This window comes from Anastrepha obliqua, chromosome 4 (genome assembly GCF_027943255.1).
Source record: "Anastrepha obliqua isolate idAnaObli1 chromosome 4, idAnaObli1_1.0, whole genome shotgun sequence".
Taxonomy (NCBI): Eukaryota; Metazoa; Arthropoda; class Insecta; order Diptera; family Tephritidae; genus Anastrepha; species Anastrepha obliqua.
In genome coordinates, this window is record NC_072895.1 from 54,936,797 (window position 1) to 54,945,663 (window position 8,867).

An 8,867-nucleotide genomic window follows, 5' to 3' on the forward strand; every position below is an offset into this window, starting at 1 on the left:
AAAGGAGTATAAATATAGTATTACTAAGGCTTAAAAGATTTAACTTATATTTATAGCTTTGAAGGTTATTAGTTTATTTAACTTAAAGCCTTTCTTTATTTTATAATAAGCTAAAATTTTTATAAAGTATTAAATTTTTGACTTAGCTTTAGCTTATAAGGACACTATAAAGTTATGTAGATAATAGACACTAAAATTAATCTAAATGTGGAAATAAAAGATAAAATTATTATGCATTTAAATGAAATTTTGTTGACTTGCATATAATTTGTTCAATTATTTTCATTATAATTTAATATAAAAGCAGCGAAACATAATCGTAAATAAAAAAATAATGTGATTAAAGTTATTACAGTTATAATTGTCATAAGAGTATATTGATTATTTAAAACTAATAATTGAATAACTAATCATTTTGGTAGAAATCCAATAAATGGCGGGAGACCCCCTAAGGATAATAAATTTAGAAATAATATAAATTTTAAAATTTTTGAATTAAAAAATGAATTAAATAATTGATTAATATGATATATTTTAAAATTATTGAAGATAAATGTTAAACTAAAAGATAAAAATGTATAAAAACAAAAATAAACTATTCATATTGATTCACTAGTTTGTATTGCAGCTAGTATTCATCCTAGATGATTAATTGATGAAAATGCTATTAATTTTCGTAAAGATGTTTGATTTAATCCTCCTATTGATCCAATAATTGTTGATAGAACAATAATTGAAAAAATAAAAATATTTTGTTGAATTGTGATATATGAAATTAATATAATTGGGGCAATTTTTTGCCATGTTATTAATACTAAAGCGTTTATTCACGATAATCCTTCTATAACGTTAGGGAATCAAAAATGGAAAGGGGCTGCTCCACTTTTTAATAAAAGAGAAGAATAGATAATTATATCATTATATATTGAATTTGAATGTAATATAGGGAAATTATTAAGGTATATTATGATAATAGCAAATAATAAAACAGCAGATGCTATTGCTTGAGTTAAAAAGTACTTAAGAGAGGCTTCTGTTGATATTAAGTTGTTATCTCTTATTAGGGGGATAAAAGATAATAAATTAATTTCTAAACCTATTCAAGCTCTTAATCAAGAATTAGATGATACTGTAATTAATGTTCCTACTATTAAAATAAAAAAAAATATGATTTTGGCAGAATTATTGAAAATTAAAAAGAAAAGGATTAAAACCTTTATAAATGGGGTATGAACCCAGTAGCTTAATTAGCTTATCTTTTTATTAAATAAATAGATTAAACTATTTGTGATTTATTTTATTATTTTCATTAATAATTGTTTTATATTTTGGTGTATGATGCACAAAAGTTTTTGATACTTTTAGAAATAGTTTAATTCTATTAAATATAATGAATGTAAAGTTATTACATAATTTACCCTATCAAGGTAACCCTTTTTGTCAGGCAATTCATTAAAGGAAAATAACTTATTTGAAATGAAATAAGCTGTTTTCATTGAATTTTTTTTTTTTTTTTTTTTTTTAATAGTTGATTTATTAAAAACGGGATAAATTTAATTAAATTTACTTATTTTATTATAATAATCAAATTGATAATCCACGATGTACCTAACTTAAATTTGTTTTTCAGTTTATTTTTTAGCCATTCTTGGTTCACTCGAACTTTGCGAGATGGTGCCGAGTCCTGTTGAAACGTCCATGGCCTACTACCGAAGTGTTTGTCTGCCCACGACTTTAAAGCAATCTCCAGAATACTTTCTCGATAATATTTCGCATTTACCTTGACGTCAAGCACGATGAAAACGATTGGGAGCACCCATCTGCGGTTACACGGGTCCAATCCATTACCTGTGGCGGGTGCTGTCTTCTGGTGACTAATGAATGATAATCCGTTTCGTTTTGGGAGATTACGAATTGCTCAAAATGAAAATTTTCTCGTCAGCAAACGCAATGTTCGGAAATTGACCGATTTCGGCCAAACCAAGTTACTCCTCCGTTCTCTCAAGTCTGAGTTGTTGCTGCTTTGGTGTGAGATCATGCGCCTCTTGGATCTTGTAGACATTTCCATTTCTTTCGCTATTTGATTGGCCCTTGGCCGGGGATTTCGCTCAAGTCGCTTCTTCACTTTTTGAACCATTTCACGATACAACGTCACGTCGTCTTTTGATGACCATCTGCATGACGTTTCGTGAACAGTATTATTGTAGCGAATAGTGCTGCGATAAACAAACACTTTATTTGATTTAAGGTGCTCGAGCTCACGAAGAATCGCTGGTTGTGATTTTCCAGCCATATATAAAGGAATCACACTATTATGTTTGAAATCCATTACTGATTTTCTTTTTTCGCGTTTACTCTGGGCAAAATGCTTCCGCGCGTTTGTAAACAATACTCTGGACCATCATTCAGCCAACTAACAGAAAGCTGATGCCCGTGAAGTTGGTTACACTTCGAGTGCCGGACCCTGTAGTTCTTACCGTACTGGGCTGCTGGTTTCACATAACAATCCACAAAATGGGGAACTCGACCAATCTTTTTAGCAATTTTCGCGATCTCTTAAGCCTTTATATTTACCCATTTTATTGGAATTAAAGAGTTGTCGACCAAACACAATGACTGCTTAAAAAATGACCTTTTTCACAGCTTTAATAATGTGGGCAAACTGACCGCCCCTATTCAAGTGAACCAATAAATCAAGCACAATATTATAGCTGCTGAAGTTTTACTGGCGGCCGCCGTAGCCGAATGCGTTGGTGCGTCACTACTATTCAGAGTTCAGAGAGAACGTAGGTTCGAATCTCGGTGAAACACCAAAATGAAGAAAAAGTTGATTCTAATAGCGGTCGCCCCTCGGCAGGCAATGGCAAACCTCCGAGTGTATTTCTGCCATGAAAAAGCGTCTCATAAAAAGATATCTGCCGTTCGGAGTCGGCTTAAAACTGTAGATCCCTCCATTTGTGGAACAACATCAAGACGCACGCCATAAATAGGAGAAGGAGCTCGGTCAAACACCCAAAAAGGGTGTTCGCGCCAATTATATGTATATATATATGTATGGTATATAAGTTTTACTGCTGCGAAACACCGTTAGATGCAATACTACTTTCATGACTGTTTATTTTAAAGCAAATAAGAACCACTTTGTTACTAGATTAAGTACAGTTGCCTTAGTAATAATTTTATTTAATAAAAATTATTGCCTCTCATCAAGTGATAAGTAACTATTTTGGCGACGAGACGACAATAGCGCGATTGGGCATAAATATAGCTGTGTCATAGTGTATACGCATTTTGATATACCACAGATAAGTGTTGCTAGTAGCGATAAATGTTCACAGAGTTTAGTAGTATGGAAAAAGAAAAATATGCATGGAAGTCACCATTCTTATACGTGATGACATTGCAACTATCGAATACACTCAGTTTTTGGTTCAAGTGGAGCTGGAAGATAATGTGGTGTTTCCAAATACAAATTATGTTATTTCCAGCCAAATTTCCAAACTTTATCTTTGCTATTGTACTACACACATACACAGATATATACTTGTATATTATACACATATGGCGCACTTCCCTGCGGAGAGTTAAATTATTTCTATGAAATATGTCCAATACGCTATAAACTTATAGTAATACTAGGTTAGGTAAGGTTGGAATGGTTACCAAATGAATGGGCACACTTGGACGAAGATAAACGGACTCGTCCTTCGTGATACCATTTTGAAGGAAGTGAGGTGAAGGAGAAAACCGATGGGATGATAGGAGGGGGCGGGCGCCAGCTATATCAGCAGGTGAAGCAAAGATCTAAGAGCCAAAATGCCTAGATCTTAGCCCCGCCAGAGCAGGGCAGCTAATAAGAAGGTTCTGAAATGATTCCACCTCACCTGCATTCATCCGACGCAAAAGGTACTCGAGACAATTCCAAGTCTTGCAGTATGCACTCTTCTGTGAGAAACCTACAAACAGAGCAAAGATTTTGTTAACCTCTGAAGCTCGCCCGAGCACCCCCGACACATACGTGGCCGGAAGGATTTCGCTACATTACAATTTAGTGTACTTGCGCAGCACTCGCTGAGTTGGCGCGAAGCCCATCTTTCCAGAAGCAGACCGCAGGTAATCAGGAGGATCCCAGTTCTCTCCCTTCGCGGGGAAATCCCTTACATGTCTCTTGTCTGGCAAGCTCATCCGCCTCCCAGTTTCCCGCAATGTCTCTGTGACCAGGAACCCAGATGAGGCATTTGTCAAAGACTTCAGATGCCGCCGAAAGTGAGACCAGGCAATCCCTGTCCAGTTTCGAATGCACCGTCACTGACCCGAGGGCCCTAATTGCCGCTTGGCTGTCAGAGTACATATTTACTTTCTTGACTGTTAGTATGCATCTAGTAATATTAATTACCAAAAATTTGAAAGGAAATCGATTTCGATATGTTTTTTTTATTTACATGCAAGCTTCGGACATAAGAGCAAAATGCCGTTCTAGCTTAAATTAGAGAGAAGCACTGGAACTCAAAAAAACACTCTATATATTATATTACCCGAAACGAAACGGTAAAGTTATTTGTTGCTGTTTATTCGTATTTTTAATTCTCCTTCTTCTCACACAGTTAACAACTTAAATTGACAGTTTTCGCAAACATGGTTTTTCTGGCCGACTTCGGGCAAGTGAGAAACACAAATTTCTCTCTTAAAGTGGCTCTCAAAAGTCCGATAACCGACAAAAGAAATACAAAATGGGCAGTTTCGGGCACCGGTGGACAACCTCGGACTTACAAAGAAATCGACTGACTGTAAGTGCGATCCAATTAAAAATTTACAATTACTTTCTAGAAAGCCTAGAATTCCATAGAAGGAGTTCTGCGTCCACTACCCTCTCCATTATATTGTGTTGCAAGTTTTTAATATACATACATATTATATACATTCTTATTAATTGTTTACAAACAAACTACTTAATATGTCGTCAATATTTACATATATGTATATACGTGCAGTTAGTATAACATAAGATAGATTGTCTGAAAATGTTCGGCTAGTTTTCTTATCGGTCTTTGAAAGACAACGGACTTGAAGTGCCATCAGTGTTGCCATAAAATCATTCGAATTGCTCATTGCGTTCAATTATGTCAAGAAATTACAAGGAAATTTTTAATTTATTTAATTAAATATATGTGTTCAAAATGATATCGAATTCATATTTGTTTAACAAAAAATCAAATTATGTTCAACTCAAGATCTTATTTAACTCAATAAGTGCACGTGCACTTGGGTCATTCATTATAAGAAATTTTATTTATCAATGAAGCTTGCCAACTCTGTTTGTAACCCATGTTACTATCAGCAGCGCAGTAAAATTAATCTAAGTGTCAATAAAAATTAGTTTTCAAGCTTTCAACTTAAATAACATGGGAAGAATAATTCTATTTTTATTATTTTTTATATAAGTATGTACACATATTATTTGAAAAACTGTCGTGCATTTTCATTTCACATTTACGGTCACCAAAGGTGTAACTCAAAATATAGGGATAACATTCCCAGGGAATAACTTTAAAATTTATGATTAGATAGTCTACCACGCAAGAAAACTGGGATCTGATAAGCAGGAGTCTGTGGAAAGTCTACAGGGACATCCTGCAAGAAAATCCAGGACCCCCACCCAGCTGCTCAGACGCGGGTTGGTTCCAATCACGCGTCAAATTAACCAGGTGCGCTGATCAACGATCGGTCGATCTGTACACTCTGGCAATTAAACGTATAGGGGAGCCTTGGCCAGGGGCCCGCCTCGACGTGGTCCTCCGTGAAGACATCCCCAATCGGTCAAGATCAAGAGCCTGGATACCAGAGTTCCACACCGACCCAGAGGAAGTGTTGGAACTGCTCAAACTAGGCAACCCCGAGCTACCTACCAGCGATTGGAAAATAGCAAAGATTGGCGAAGTGGATGGCAAGAGGAGACTAGCGGTGATCATCCTAAATGAGGAATCACTGGATCCACTCGCCAACCTGAAATGGAAGGTGAACTACGGCTTCCAATCACTGACACTCCATGTCTACAGACAGGATGTAGCCAGTAAAGGCAGCTCCGCAGATAACTTGACGTCATCCGCGGAGGAGACGACGGTTGCGTTAGACAACCTAACGGACGACGAGGTGGCATCCAATTCCGGTATGGTAGGCGAACTCTTCCGAAGGGTTACCCTAGAGGATATGGGGGAATATTCCGATCTCTCAGACGCCCTGGAGGACGAGGAATATATTCCCACTTCCTCTGACGAGGAGATCGCTGACCAAACCGTGGTTGGCTGTCATCTAACAACGCACACCAACGATGGTGGGGGTTGTACAGATCAACCTCAACCACAGTAAGGCGGCCTCAGCCCCACTCATCCTCCGTCTCGCTGAAAGAGAAGAGGAAATCGCTCTCATCCAAGAACCATGGGTCATAAAAGATCGGGTTTGCGGGTTGAGTAACAAAGATTTTAAACTGGTCTATGTCACCGACAAAGGTAAACCCAGGTCGTGTATACTAGTGAGAAAACATATTAATGTATTCTTATTGATGCAATTTAGCGATGCGGACAACGCAGTAATATCAGTGGAGTCCTGCGGAAGGACAATATGGCTTGCCTCGTCCTATATGGCACATGACGCGGTACAACCACCACCATCTCCACTCCTAAGAGGTAAACAGAGGAAGCCGCGAGACGTGGCATACCACTAATCCTGGGCGCAGATGCAAATGCTCACCATCATGTCTGGGTTAGTACAGACACTAACGAACGCGGTGAGTACATTTTTGAATTCATCATGTGTAACTATCTTCATATTAGCAATATAGGCGACTCCCCTACCTTCGTAACAGCTACTAGAAGGGAAGTTCTGGACATTACGTGTGTCAATGAACGGGGGTCACAAATTATAAGAGACTGGAGAGTGTCTAAAGACAACTCCTTCTCGGACCACAGGTACTTAACATATAGCATTGAATTACCAATTAAACTGTGTAAACCGGTCGTGAACCGCAAACGCACAAACTGGGGTATGTTCGAAAACATTGTAGCCAACAACCTTACGGGCATGACATACCAAATTAACTCCGAGCTACAACTCGACTCTACTGTTGATGAACTGACTTCAGCATTTCAACAGGCTGCGAAAGCAGCCTGCCCTCCGAGGACGAAAAGAGGCAAACCGAAACCTCTATGGTGGTCCACAGACATAGCAGACCTAAGAAGAGAATGCAGAACCAAGTATAACGAAGCGAGAAGAACTAACTCATGGGATGGATACAAAGACTGTCAACGCAGATTTAAGTATGCCATTAGGGCAGCTAAAACGGCGTCTTGGAGAGATTTCTGTCAAAAGATAGATAGTACCTCTGAGACAAGTAGACTCAGGAAAGTTATATCAATGAGCCACAGCAACCCTAGTTACCTCATCAAAGAGGACGGCAATTGGACAACTAATAGTGAAGAAACACTAGAATTACTATTGCAGACACACTTCCCAGGTTGTCTATGCAATGAAGATGGTAGAACTCATCCTACAGTTCTCAATGGGGGTCCTCCAATAGATTTTATTACGGAGGACAATATAAAATCTGTCATTGGCAGTTTCAAACCTTATAAATCGCCGGGACCAGATGGAATCATCCCCGCCGACCTGCAACACACAATTAGTATGATTGCACCTAGACTCGTCTCAATTTTTGAGGCAGTAGTACCACTTAGTTATATCCCCAAGAAATGGGCGGAAGTAAAAGTGACTTCATTCCCAAAGCAGGAAAAACCACACATACGAGCCTATCATCCTTCCTGTTAAAAACTTTAGAGCGATTGCTAGATGGGCACATCAAGGGGAAGATTGGCAACAAGCTATCACCTTCCCAACATGCATACAGCAAAGGCAAATCAGTAGAGACGGCGCTTCACTCGCTGGTCGACACGATTGAGAAATCACTTCACTATAAGGAATACACCCTTGCTGTCTTTCTAGACATCGAGGGTGCTTTCAATAACATACACCCGGAAGCAATTACCAAATCGCTAACAGAAATGGGAGTAAACAGAATGCTAGTCGGGCGGACGATTCGCGCAGATTTGGGTGAAACATCCATCAAGAAATTTCCGATCAGGGGCACACCGCAGGGTGGGGTAATCTCCCCACTTCTATGGAACCTGACCGTCAATAATCTCCTTCAGGAGCTAGAAAAAATGGGAGGTAAGGTAATCTCATACGCAGATGATATTGTAATAGCAATCTCTGGCAAACACCTTCCAACTATGTGTGATCTTCAACAAAGAGCTCTCAACAGACTATCACTATGGTGCAAGAGTCGAGGACTAGAAGTAAATCCGGGAAAAACGGAACTGATACTGTTTAGCAGGAAACACAAAACACCTGCTCTTCAACAAATTCTTTTGGGGGAAACCCCCTTAAAGTAACAGAAAACGCTATACCTAGGACTTGTACTAGATAGGAAGCTAAATTGGGGACTCACAGTCGCAGACAGAGTACGCAAAGCTACGACGGCGCTATACTCCTGTGGAAGGCTCGTTGGGAAAAAATGGGGTTTGAAGCCCAGTATGATACACTGGCTGTACACAGCAGTAATTAGGCCAATTCTCTACTACGGTATTGCAATATGGTGGAATGCCCTGGAGAAGGGCGTGAACATCAAAAGGGTTGACAGGGTCCAAAGACTTGCATCTGTTCTTATCACCGGTGCAATGTCAACCATACCGTCGAAAGCACTAAATGTGATACTAAACTTCCTTCCGGTAGACCTGCAGGCAAAGTACATGGCGCGCAGTGCAGCAATAAGGCTGAGCACTTTAAGTAAGTAGTCAAACACAATTTATGGTAAG

General features: G+C 38.7%; 1 pseudogene; it reads right to left on the bottom strand.

Annotated features, from left to right (window-relative positions):
* Positions 1-164: 164 nt before the first annotated feature.
* On the bottom strand, positions 165-3,890 carry LOC129244162 (NADH-ubiquinone oxidoreductase chain 2-like; annotated as a pseudogene).
* Positions 3,891-8,867: the final 4,977 nt, after the last annotated feature.